This window comes from Actinia tenebrosa, unplaced genomic scaffold, assembly GCF_029948245.1.
Source record: "Actinia tenebrosa isolate PJP-AT-01 unplaced genomic scaffold, QUT_ActTen_1.0 PGA_scaffold4__44_contigs__length_22323623, whole genome shotgun sequence".
In the NCBI taxonomy this organism is placed as follows: domain Eukaryota; kingdom Metazoa; phylum Cnidaria; class Anthozoa; order Actiniaria; family Actiniidae; genus Actinia; species Actinia tenebrosa.
Genome location: NW_028292581.1, coordinates 16,306,456 through 16,321,009, shown reverse-complemented (window position 1 = coordinate 16,321,009; position 14,554 = coordinate 16,306,456). Strand labels below are relative to the sequence as shown.

The window sequence follows — 14,554 nt, the reverse complement described above, 5'->3', positions numbered from 1 at the left end:
AGCGCATGCTGTTTAGTATTGGGAAACCCCTTGGAGTTCTGATAATGGACTGAAAGACTTTTATTAAAGCTAACTGACACCAAGAATTTTTACTTTTTTCTGCTATTGACCTTTTCGGAGGTATCAGTCTTCATGGATCAATGTGTTAAGCTGATATATATTTCCTCCAGCTATGAAATTCCCTGCAGTCTTTGCACTCATGCATTTACCGCCGAGAGCCAAGCGTTTTCCGTCATGCAGGCGTGCTGTTAATTTAATCAAAGCTCAAACAGATTAAATTAAGGCTGGTAATACTGAAGTATGATGCTTTGAGAACCTTTGAATAAGTTCTAGTTCAAACGCTTTGGGTTGGGGGGGGGGGGGGGGGGTGGGTGGGGAGAAAAGGACTGTACCGTTTTCATCGTTTTGGAAATGACATCTGACTTATTTGTCTATTTTCAACAATATGTGTAAACATTGACATCTCATTTGGCACTCAACTAGCCTGAGCTTTTTATTTTATCGCCAATGTGTATACATGCAGGGTTATCTCATTTAGCACTAAGTTTAGCAGTAAAGAGAGCGCTTTACTGAAAAATATTGATATTAAAGCAAAAGTTGTATGCCATTTTATATTGAAATCCCCGTCACGGCAGTGATTAACCTTATTGAATGTTGACTTCGTTACATATATATGCATATAAATGAGTTTGAAAAGTTGTCGTGTTATGTGCATTGACAAGTACAGGAATCGATAGTAACCGTCATATGGTGCTTTCTCAACAAACTGACCCATTGAAGTACTCAGAATGATATCTTGTAAACACGTAAGGCTTGCAGGAGCAAAATCTTCATTAATCTCTAGTGCTTGTCGATAGCAGTGAACCGTGAACAAATCAGAAAGCGTTGATAAACATGACTAAAAATGACTGAGGCATTCATTGCTATTCTGGTCTCTCTATTAACCAGTTGTTTTGAACACTTCAGGCAGCTTTGACTCGTCTCTAAGATGATGCTACTTGTGGCTTGCGTGGTTCTCTTGGCATTTTATCTAATATACTTTTTGGTTTCTGAGTATTTGACGTCCAAGTCTCTTCCACCAGGACCGTTTCCTCTGCCAATAATAGGAAACCTACATTTGCTCTCCAGCAAACCGTACTTGGATTTCTATGAGCTTTCCAAGACGTATGGCCCTGTTTTCCGACTACAAATGGGAAGCAATCGTGTAATTGTTATAAACGACTACAAAAACGCCAAAGAAGCCATGATACAAAAAGGGACAGACTTCGCTGGTCGACCACCACATTATGTTGGTAGTATATTCTCAAGAGGAGGGAAAGGAGTTGGCTTTCAAACGTACAGCGACATGGTGAAACTACAACGAAAGGTGGTCATGAAAACTTTGAAAGAACTTGAAAGGAAGTCCGAGCTAGAAGACATAGTTGGTACAGAGACACGGGAACTTATTTGCCGTATTGGGAACACTGGGAACTTTTCAGAAACCAGTACGATCCGCGTTGATTCAGCTCTTGCTATGAGTAACATTGTAATCTCTGTTATTTTTGGAGAGCGCTTCAGTGAAGGAGATTCAGAATTCTTGAAATTAATGGATGCCATCACTGTGTTTCAAGAGAGTCTCGCTGCGACAAGTTTTCTAGACACCTTTCCGTTTTTGAAGTATTTTCCGTTTGACATCATCAGTAGGGTGAAAAGGGCTTGTATAGCAAGAGACAGAATACTTGACAAAAAGTATGAGCAACAAAAGAATGCATACCGAAAGGATGCAAAGACGCATTCAGCCAGAAACCTCTCAAACGCACTTCTTGAAGAAGCTGATGCTAAACCTTTACATGGGCAAGTAGCCATGAGCGACGACCATATCATGATGACCATGAATGACGCACTAATTGCCGGAAGTGAGACTCCAGCCACCAACTTATTATGGGTAATGTATTATCTCATCAAGTACCCGGATGTGCAGAAAAGAATTCAAAGTGAGCTGGATGAAGTGATTGGCAGAAACCGCGCGCCCAAATGGAGTGAACGTCAAGATCTTCCTTACCTACAAGGGTTTCTTACCGAGGCTCTTCGTTACAGCAGCGCCATGCCTTTTGCAATACCCCACCAGACTATAAGAAATACAAGTCTTGGTCCATATCAAATCCCCGAAGGAACAACAGTCATATTGAACCTATGGGCTATACATCGTGATCCTGAGATGTGGAAAAGTCCAATGGAATTCAAGCCAGAAAGATTCCTTGATGAAAATGGCCATTTTTGTGCAGACTTTGGAGCAGGGATGTTAGCATTTGGTCTTGGACATCGTTCTTGCCCAGGAGAAACGTTGGCTAAGATGGAAGCTTTTTTGGTTACCTCGCAAATATTACAGAAATTCAATCTAAGACAAGTTGAGGGAGAAGTCCTTCCAGAGCCAACTGAAAGTAGCTTTGGTATTGTCATGAGACCAGCACCTTTCAATGTTTGCATCAGGCCCAGAAACTAACTGACTGTAGGACCACCTGATGATATGACGTCCATAACTTACACTGATAGAGAGTCATTCACCATGTGAATTGCGATAAGTACTTTCCAAATATGCATGGTTGTTAGTATCAGTGACTATTTCGATTGTGGATGATTGTGGTGCATGGATTTAATCATAGTAATTTATGCTCTAGTGACTGCTTTAATATAAAACTAGATCAGAAAAATACGAGAAAAAATAAATAGTATAAGGGAGGCAAACAAGATGGCTATTTACAAGCATAGTCGAAAAACTATAAGAAATCAGGAAAAATACAGTCTCAGCTATGGCCTCAAAAAATTAAAGCTGAATAGTTGAAGTCATTATTAGACAACATAAGTAGAGCAGATTTCGTAACTATGTATAACTGTGGAAAACCCTACTTGCAGTGACCGGCGCGGTGGAGTATCCGCCGAGTGATTTTAATACATAAAAAGTGATTTCGTATACAACACCGAGACTACGGATGAGAAGAGAGAACTTGAAACTGGAGTATGTTGACCCATGATGATATCTCATCTCACTGCAGTCTTATAAATCATATATATATATCTTATAAGGTCGTACAAAAATTCTAGTTGAGCCACATGGAAACCAAACGAAGTATATTCGCATTTTATGATATACAAACATATATTTACTCATGTACGGTTTAAAGTTTAATTCATTTCATAGATTTAGCGCGCGCTAATATTGAGGTAAGCACTATGGATATAGTTGTGTACGTGTACCAAGATAACCATGTAAAACTAGAGTGTTCTGCATGGAAACAATAAACCAAGATTTTCATTAGACTATAGGTACCTTTTAAATAAATAATCATAGCTTTTATGATTTCCTCGAATCTGATTGGTTGATAGAGTGTTCTATTTTATCATTATTTGGATAGTTATAGTTCGACAAATTTAAGAGCCAATCACATTTCATTAAAAGTGCGGGCGCTTGATCATGCAATCGCTACGCCATCGAATTTGTATAATTTTTCCTCAATTTTTCATCGACATATGTCATTGTCTTTGGTCATGTCGTTCTCTTGGAAAAAGTTATTCTTAAGAGCGACTGTCTGTAAGGATCGACCAAAATCGAACTTTCATGGCACAAGTCAAAAAATCGATTTCGCTCATATTTGGTTTTTAGATAGCCCTTAGTGTAAAATAAATCGAGGTGTTGTTAGTTTTGAAAAAAAAATTTTTTTCCCACGAAATTTACGAAAATAGATTTCGCCCAAATGCAGGGGGAAAATGACCGACGAGGTCAAGGAATTTAGTACAAAAATAAGCGCATCCTACAGCTAAACTACTTAACAATTTTTTCGGTTGGTACTTCTTACCGAAGGAATAGGTATTCCTCTTGCTTTTCGTTGTATTTATTCTAGAATATTTGGCGATTTAAGATTCGAAATAATTTTTCTACCGTGTACACTTTTTCCAAAGTTTAAAAATGCAAATTAAGGCCTTAAAATACTGCTTATAAAAACTATGTGCGGAGATACCAAATTATTCAAAACCTACACCCAGAGGATTATCTAATGTATTTCTATCAGATTGAAAAGAAAAATCTCTGGGCAAATCATTTTTAGCTTTCCGTTGAGGTCTTTTTACGATCTTTATTTCGTGATATTTCAACCGTAAACAACTTGTTGCGTTACCTCCACCGACGTGACTATAATTTTAATTGCAATCATTCCATCGCTGAATTTTGCTAAAACTAGGGGATCAAACCGAGAAAAAGACATCATAGTAATATCCAACACATTTCAATTGCGAAATATTAACTTATTTTATCACATACTTTTTAACTCATTCTATTGCGTGACATAAAGCATGCTTTGTCGGTAAAAAGTATGTGAGCTAAACCGGTTCCAATCTCACATTTTTGCGATTGATATATGCTTTCACAAGATCTTCAGCGTGACTTTGAAACAGCTGAACTGTCCTCATTTAGATGCAGAACATTTCCAAACATTCAACATATATTAACATCATAAAAATGGTGCGTGTTGCCAACCAGCAAAATTCGCTCGTGTAAATAACTTAAATTAGGCTGCGCGTTCATAATGTATGAAAGGGGGGGAGGGGGAGGGGGAGGGGGAGGGGGGGGGGGGCAGGTGAAATTGAGGGGGGATCGGGAAAATTTTGGTAGGAAAAAGGAGTAGGGGATGCACAATTTTTGAAAGAAGCTACAAGCCTTGCTTAGGGGGAACCGTATTTTTTTGCATAACTTTAAGGGGGATGTTGAGAATTATTCTGGACATTTCAAACTTCTACCTGCCACCCCCCCCCCCCCCCCCACCACCCCCCTCTGCCATACATTATGAACGCAGCCTTATATAACAAAAACAACAAAACAAATAAAAATCAATACTTTTATAATATTGCATAAAGATGATTGGGATTAGTAACGCATTTTATCGAAATAATTATATGAACATTTATATATACAGAATATATATGTACGTATGACGTGTATGTGTGGAATATGTGAATATAGATATTATGCACATACATAAACATACGTATATACTCGTAGAGTGCACGCACTAAAACCCTGAACATTAAATAGTACTAATTAGTACTATTTCATACAGAATCCTTTGTTTTCTATTGTTTAATTATCACTATTTAGTGCTAAAAATTAGCATTTGTTTCACGGATTTAGTGTGAGCACTCTAACTTATTTGGAACTAAGTTGATGTGCAACTATGTACAAAACGCCAAATAAAATATGTTTGTCTGTCTATAAAAGTTTATACACTTATTTCAAAAAAGTTAGTCACCTGAAAAGCTATAAAGCTGAGGCCGACAAGGATTATGGGTAGATTCATTTTACACGTTCAACCGCTTGATAACTGTTCATGGACTTGTGATTCTTTTACGGGTTATAGTCTCACCTCTTCTGAGCATCATCGAGCTGCAGTTTTTATCAAAAAAGCTTTATATATATATATATGCTTTTTTGATATGAAAAGTTTCCCATGATGCTCATATCAGTGATCCCAGCTTTCTAGGTTTTTGGTGACTAACTTTATTGAAATAAGTATATACATTTATCTCTGAAACGATAATTGATATAGGTCTTAGACTTGCTCCAGTACTTCTCGGTCGAAGTTACCGGGAAGTACTCCAGCGAGAGAGATGGATGCCTGGGTTGGTGTGAAAGATTACTTTAATTATTCAACACGATGACACAACAAGGAAAAATATTTTAAAAAATAATCAATGTCAAACCCTCCTTTGGGGTATTGGTATTTGTTATTGAATATAGGATACTTTTATCAAGTTAGCGTTATTTACCAAATGTCAAAAGTATTACGTAGGAGGACTAACTACCACAATGTGCGTATTTTCGTCAGAATGCAGTTTTCATATATCTTCTTCACTAGAAGCCGAGAAGCAATTTCATCTATACCAGCTTTATCTCAAGAGCAGGAACAGGACTTGCCTATTTGTTCGAGCTTATCTGATATAGCTTCTTGCGTTTGACGGGTAACGACTCGACTGACTTATTTCTGTCTCTTCGATCATAGCTACACGGACCTCCAACTATAGAACTATTAAAACGAACAAACCACTTCCATGTTTATACAGTGCTTGCTGAACTTTCCCATGGAAAGATGGCACGTGATTTTAATCATTGCGGCAGTCAACTCAATGTTAGTTTCATGCATTATCAAAACAATGTTTATTGAAGGAAATTGCTATTATTAAATGCTACTGGATTAGTAAAACCATATTTTGAAAATCCAATGAAAGAGCTGCTAAATAAAATAAAGTTAGTTCACTGATATATTTAGTTTGAAAGTTATTGTTCGATTTTCATCTGCGTGTTCATTTTACTGACAAAGCATGCTTTGTGTCACGCAATAGAATGAGTTAAAAAGTATGTGATAAAATAAGTTAATATTTCGCAATTGAAATGTGTTGGATATTACTATGATGTCTTTTTCTCGGTTTGATCCCCTAGTTTTAGCAAAATTCAGCGATGGAATGATTGCAATTAAAATTATAGTCACGTCGGTGGAGGTAACGCAACAAGCTGTTTACGGTTGAAATATCACGAAATAAAGATCGTAAAAAGACCTCAACGGAAAGCTAAAAATGATTTGCCCAGAGATTTTTCTTTTCAATCTGATAGAAATACATTAGATAATCCTCTGGGTGTAGGTTTTGAATAATTTGGTATCTCCGCACATAGTTTTTATAAGCAGTATTTTAAGGCCTTAATTTGCATTTTTAAACTTTGGAAAAAGTGTACACGGTAGAAAAATTATTTCGAATCTTAAATCGCCAAATATTCTAGAATAAATACAACGAAAAGCAAGAGGAATACCTATTCCTTCGGTAAGAAGTACCAACCGAAAAAATTGTTAAGTAGTTTAGCTGTAGGATGCGCTTATTTTTGTACTAAATTCCTTGACCTCGTCGGTCATTTTCCCCCTGCATTTGGGCGAAATCTATTTTCGTAAATTTCGTGGGAAAAAAATTTTTTTTTTCAAAACTAACAACACCTCGATTTATTTTACACTAAGGGCTATCTAAAAACCAAATATGAGCGAAATCGATTTTTTGACTTGTGCCGATGTTTGGTCGACTCTTACAGAAAGTCGCTCTTCATGACGAGCCCCGGCCCGTTCAATCTGGTTTTGCAAGGATTTGAAGGCCTCGCAAATCGACCGCAAGTTCGCATTCTTGTGGTTTGAAGGTGTTGCAAACTTAATAAAGCCCGACAGGGTATCTCAATGAAATATGTTTATTAAGTGTCAGCACTTACATATCTTTTTGTGAACCCGATACTACATCCTGCATATAAACCAGCATATAATATTGATTAAACATTGTACTTACAAACGAATAACGAAATGAGTACTCAGTATCTAGAATTACTCCTATTCTGTAAGACTGCCCAGCGAAACATTTATTTCTTCCGTTGAGGGTCTTTCATTTGGGTTATTTGATGTTATTTTTGTCACTAGGTTTTCAAAGGACGCTCTAAAACTTCGGCGAGAGACAGCTAACTGCAGCATTTTACCAAATGAAAAAATATCGCTTGCAATGGTTTCTCTTTGTCCTTGCACAACTTCCGGTGCCAAATAACTTGCATTTTGACTTCTGATACGTTTCTCTCCCTGCTCAATTAGCTTACTTTTACCGAAGTCAATTAAAATTGGTTGATATGTTTCACCAATGGGCTGGAGAAGAACATTGTTAGATTTGATATCGTTGTGGAGGTATTCCCTTCCGTGCACATATTGAAGAGCGCGACAAATATCGCGAAACACTTGAACAACTTGAGTCTTCTTCATAAGTTTGTTATAAATGGCTTTCTCCAGAGTTAGGTTTTCCCTCTCGGTTCCGTGAAATTGCAGTACCAGGCAATAAGGCTCTTTGACCGAGCAAATTCCCAAAAGAAGAGGCAAATTGGGATGATCCCCAAGTGCATGTAGTACTTTGGCCTCATGCAGCACTTCCTTTCTGCACCGCTCTTTTTCTGTTAAAGAATGGTTTCGCTTTTTCATTTCTTTTACTGCCACTTTTATGTTGCGATAATGAGCAAGATAACAGGTTCCAAAACTTCCACTTCCTACAGGGATATCTGAACATTTCGAGATCAATCGATAATCAACTTCTCTTACTGGTATTGTCACCGAAATATTGTCCTTCCTAAGGCGTTTATTATACGAAGGGCAATGCTGTCGCGCTAAGTATATACAACCTGAAGGTTTTTGAAAGGCAGCAGATTCAATAGATGAGTTTCCCCCTATTTTTTTTGCCAGCGTCACCATTTGTTTCCCTCTGCTGTAATTTCCAAACTTTGATTCCAAACTCGATCCTTCACTTTTTGCTCTACTTGTACTATCTTTCTTGGAATGTTTATTTGAGCACGTGGTGGCTTGATCTGACGTTTTCGGTCTATCGACCTTCCCTTGTTTATGTTCATTAGCAACATGACTTTCATTAACGTTGGCAATCAATGTGGGTACAGAAATGGGCTTTTCACGACGGTTTGTTAAAGGGCCCTCTTCAAATTCGCCGTCTAATGGACAATCCAATTTGATCCTCTTGTGTCGTCGCTCTTCTCTCTTCTTAAGACGTAATTCTGTATTTATCTTCTTCTGTCTCTCCCTTTTCTGCTTCTTCCTTTCTTCTTTCGTGTGCGGTCTTGAATAATATCGTGAGGATTTTCGAGAGCTTGTTTCAGACATGGCTAAGGCATGGCCCGCGAATTATAATTAAATGATCCAACGATATACCACTGACGGAATGAAATGCGTGGTGACCGAGTCTGAATATTCCTCTCCCCCCTCCCTACGAGTACAAAAGAACCAAGCCAAAAATAAAAGGAATCAAACAATAAATACCAATATGCAATCAATTAATAAAAATCAAATAGAATTATAAGCTAAAGGAGAGAAAAGTTCTTGAAAAGTAGGTTTGCTCCAAAAATTTTAAATCTGACGTTATGATAATCATTGGCCTACCCCTCCCCCACTCAGAAAAATTGTGTTGCGGATATGACGGAATGTGACATGATACACTATTGCCATTGCATACTGCTGATTTGTACTCACTGTAGAAGTTATGGCCACAACGTATGTAATTGAGTGTGGTTTTTGCCTTAAGAATTTCAAGAGTTTCTCCACCTTAAAGAAACACTTCGTTCTTAAACACCCAGGAACCGAGTGGGAAAACATTGTGCCAGTATTTAAAGACTGCAAGGATTCCACGATTGCTTCACTTCCGGAGTCCAAAGATTTGTCGGCAAGTTGTAATTTTGAAAACTACAAAGTTTGGCTTGCTGGTTTAGTGGAGAGAATGAACTCCTTATTTCATCCCCGTCTACCAGGTAGGCTATACTTCTTTTAATTTCAAAGGTTATTTCCTAAAGTGTAAAAGGTCACTAAGCAAAACGGGATTGTATCGATAAAATATGTTTAAATTAAAAAAACGGGATTGTCAACGACGACGTCACGGTTTCGCTAATAGACTTATTTTGATATCAAATATAGCTAGTCTTGGGTTGTCTCAGTAAAGCCCAACGGTTATTCAGATTCAATAAAACCACCCAAGCATTGAATAAGTATTTACTTGACTCTGTTGGAAATCTGATAACACAAGGACGCGAATGCTGCACGGTGCTTTTAATAGTTTCATATTTTAAATTTCCCGATATCTTAATAGCCACCATACCTTCGCTATATTACTATAAAACATATAAACTTATTTATTATTGTTAGCTTTGGCTGATTTACACTTATCTTTAATTTCAGGGCGATGGGTCAGAATTGACTCGCATCAAGTTCCAACGCCTTTCTTCCAGCACTTGATTTTTACCTTAAATGCACAGGTCAACTCTGTTCAAAACAGGTCGCACTGTGGACAGCCCGCATACAAGACAGCCTCTCAGAAAATTTCATACAAGCTCTTCGATTCAGATTCTTTTTTTATTGCATTGGAAGAACAAGGCCTTGTTGAAGTTAAAGACAAAGTGATTTTTTCTGGGAACAGTGAATGTCATGAAAGCAGTATTGAGCTTACTGCTGATGATTTAATCAAGCAAGCTAAAGCGAAAGCAAGTATTCCAAGAGTACTAAGAAAAAGGGCTTCTTCTAAGTCGTCTCTGGTGGTCGGCTATGGTCAGGGCAGAGCCACCAGAGAAATAGAATTAATCTGGTGGCCAAATCTGTACAGTTTTACGAGCCATGGAAGACTAATTGTCAGAATGTTCATTGAAAAAAGTGACTTTTAAAATACATAATTGCTACATATGTTTGGAACCCACATAAAAGAACTACCTTTTTTTCAAGTTGAGCTAAAATGGTTCTTATACATGTACTGCATACTGAAATAGGTTGTCTGGTCTGAAGCCCTGGCAGCTGAGATTTTGTGGTTTTCAGCTTTTTACTTTTGGCAATGGCAACCTTTATTGAAATTATTATGGTAAATTATTTAGTATCCACTGAGAAATCATGCTCAGTAGGTTATTATTTATAAGTCTAAATTGACTAAATATTTAGCCTTGTGGCTCTTTTACTTTTTTGCACCCATAGATTGCTGTATATGCCTACTTCCTATGCAATGGTTGGTAGTTAGATCCTGAAGACTTTTTATAAGGCCCTTTTTTCATAATCACTGAAAAAAATATTATTTCATGGAAGCATGTCATGAAATCTGTATCACAGAATCACAGGCGTGTCACCCAAGTGTTTCCGTTGCCAAACAGCACTTAGGACAACAGTATCATGACAATTTTCAATGACAAATATTTATCAGATATTAAACTTAGGCTTTGAAAAAGTTACCTGAAAATATTATTTTAAAGTACCAATGGTATTTACATATGTACATTCTAAGATGCCTATATATATTTGCTATAAATTGCATCATTTGTATAAACACATTTCATAAAAAGCTAAAACAGCTATGAATTCCTCACATTTTGACAACAAAATACATGTTTTATGTAGTTTTAGAGTATGTGCCACATATCTGAAAGACAATTAAAACCAATGTTTTGTTTAGCTTTTACAAAATTGTGGATATTCATTGAGCAGAACACTAGATACAAAAGCAAATACCACTACTTGCCTTTGTTTGGATCATGCTCTAGCAAACTCTACTTATTTAACAAAATAGTTGGTCATTAATTATTTCACAGATATATGGAGTGCAATGTAAAATATTGTGGTTGCCTTACTAAAAAAAATAAATTCTATTGACCACTGGCATGAATTCTTGCAGAAATCAGTTCATTTATGATTCTCTTCCTGAGTTTTGAGCTATCACTAAAAGACCAACTAAAACTAGGAATACCTGGCCGCCTGTATTCAATGATATCTCTGGCTGCAAAGATGACTCCAATGCCACAACTTGAGCTGCCTTCCCCTGAGCTTGGCTGCTTTGGCATTCCAAATCTTTGGAATGGCACTTTTCCACCAGACCATAAAATGGATGACATAGAAGGCCTAAGACATGTTAGAACCTTCATTATCTTTGTCACAGCAGCTGATATGTCGGTTGGTGGTTCCATGTGCATGCCATCATCATAGTATGCGATTTCCTGTGAAAAGTCAAGGCATAAAATCCCCCAGTGGCACCCTCCAACATGCACAGGGCAAATCACTTTCTCTAGTTTACTTGTGCTCTGGAAGCTGATAATTGGAGTCAGCTTCTTAAGAAGAAACTCATGATCTGCTGTTGCCCAGGTAAATGTGTGGCTTGGAAGATATGCTATACTTGATGCATGTATGCTTTTCTTTAGAAAGAGCATACATGACATGTCAATGGTGTAGCCATCTACATAGCGCTCGCAAGCCAGGTTACTAAGATCTTTTGCATCCATTAGAAAGCCATTAACATTAAGAAACTCCTCCTGCGGACGAAGTGACAGCAATGTCTCTCTAACAACCGAGTCTTCCCTACCCAGCCATGTAAGCTCTTCTCTGACTTTTTGCTTGATCTCAGCTGCGAAACAAAATGATTTAATTACTTCCAGTGCCTCACCAGTAAAAGTACCAAATGTTCCCAAGCTAACAAATGAATGATTGTCATCAGCTCCTATAATACCACCACTGTGTACATGGTCACGTAGCAACTTTAGAGCCCTGTCCACTACAGCTTCAGAAGGACGGCAGATTAAGGAAAAAGGGTCTTTAAGATTGTTACACTGGATATTTTGTACAAGTGTGATATCAGAATCTTTGATATATGCCACTGGTGGAATGTTCAGGGAAGCAAGTTGTCCACGAGTTAGACCAGGATTTCTACACAATAACTCGAGTGGGTTAGTTGAGCTTAGTGTGGTTGTGGACACTGGAGGAGGTGGAGCTGCGTGTTGGCTGGAACTCTGGCGTGACACTGGAGAAGGTGGAGCTGCATGTTGACTGGGACTCTGACCAGGATTCTGGGGTGATGCATATTGGGACTTATACTCTTGCAATCTTTGTTGGTATGACTTTTCCCATTCATTATGCACATACTTATAGGAAGGTACATCTTCCTCTTGAACAATGCATGCTCCATTTCTCACGCTTCCACTGGGAGACTTTGCCTTTGATATGCATATCTTGGGTAATCCACCCCAAAAATCAAGGTCAACAAACTATCCATTTGTGACATCCACCAAATATCTTCACTCGTCCACATCTTCTTCTTTTCAGAGCCCAGCTTTAGGGACCAGTAACATCCAGAAAAGTGAAAAGCTGAGCCTTCAAACAAATAAAAAACAATATATTTATAATACAATCACTCTTTCAAATAATCTTCCACTTTAAATACTTACTTTTATTCAAACACTCTAGTGCTTTGCGAAAGGACAATCTCAGGAAGAGAAAATATTCAGCATACTGGTGTGTCAGTATTTGATCAACTGTAAAATAAATAAAACGACTATCTCAAAATAAGCACATGACACTAATTTGTTAAACACTTTCAAAAATATTTCATGATATATGACAGCCCTGTATGGCAGCAGCAGTTGCTACTTGGAGATAATTTAAATTTCTAGGATTTTTTTGTTTAACTCCATACATGAACAGTTTGTAAAATAGATCATTTAATTTTTCTCCTGCATAATTCATGTCATCAAAAATTAGAAAACCAATTTGGGTGTTTGATAAATAAATGTCACTTACAACATAAATTGAAAACAAACTTGAATATGTACTTTACACAACACAGACTAGAGTTAATTTTCAAAATGGCTATTTCCCATAGTCTATTTTCAAAATTAATGCTCAACTCTGTTCCACTTTATGTCAGAAATCATCTTGCACATTTTAGGATCAAAATGACTAAATGAATGATTGCTGTCATGTTTCATAACTTTTATTATATCTTTGATGGCTGCTCTTAGTTTTTTATTTGTCCCCTTACTTGATGATATGCCTTCTGAAACATCATGGGATGTTTGCTCTCAAATAGAGTTGCCTGTGTACTTTGTGGCTTGATTCAAAGCCCTGAGTTGACATGGCACCAATAGATCGATGGTTTCTCAGGAGCATTGAGGCATGCTCAATGGCCATGTGCCCATAATCTCCTGTCCCAAGCTTCAAACCAAAGACCTCCCGTAGGAGAAAGCCCCATTCTTTACACTGTGATGAACAAAATAATATAACAGAATATATCTATTTAGTATGCCCATTTTGTAACATCAAACTTGCAGTGTGCAGAATACCTGAATGTCGAATAAATCAATTAAATGCTCCTCATCTTCTTGAACAATTTCTTTCTCATTACTAAGGCAATATCATTCCAACCAGAAAAGACCTAAAAAATAATACACATTTATATACAATTTATTTAAACATAACAAACAAATAATAAGACTTTGGAAGAAATTTCAAATACAACACCCCACAGGCAGAGTAAGAGTACAACAGCTTGTTTTGAAAAGCAATTATCTAAGCTTTTGATAAAAAGTAAGTGGATTTCAGTGAGCACAACCATTCTATCTTGGTTTATTTTTAGTTAACCTTAATTGACACACATGACCTTACAGTATAAGATCATTTCAAGGCTTGCATCCTCATAGTCTTTATAATTTGATAATCCCAGGTTTAAAGGAAATCATACCTCCCTGCTTGCAAATTGTACTGAAACATTTTTGTGCAACATACATGTACAAAGCCTAAAATAACTTAGCTAAGTATGGGCTACTGCATTATCATATGTATGTACTATATGTTAACTTTATATAACATTCAAGACAAGAATCACAGCAAGAGTTTTCTAAAACATCATTTCCTCTTCATAAGCCTGCAATCTTTTTCTTTTCTTGGGCTTTCTTTCTAGAACTTGTGTTGTTCTTCAAATAGCCTCAGTGAATTTTGGTTGGACCAATCATCAACCTTCTCTTTCCATGACTTTAGAGCAGCTCATCAAGTCTCTTGCCAACAGCTTGCAAATAAAATAAAAAAGTGCAATAGTAAGAATTGTTTTGCTTAACAGCTACATGAGGTTCAGTTAAATATTTTTGGCAATTACATATCCTTGATCTTTGATATTGATCTCCTCTTGATGAGTGCCAAGTCCCGTACAAAACTTTCCTTGTCTT

General features: G+C 37.1%; 1 pseudogene; it reads left to right on the top strand.

The window, feature by feature from the left end:
- The first annotated feature begins 679 nt into the window (after positions 1–679).
- LOC148907264 (steroid 17-alpha-hydroxylase/17,20 lyase pseudogene) lies at positions 680–3,295 on the top strand (annotated as a pseudogene).
- Positions 3,296–14,554: the final 11,259 nt, after the last annotated feature.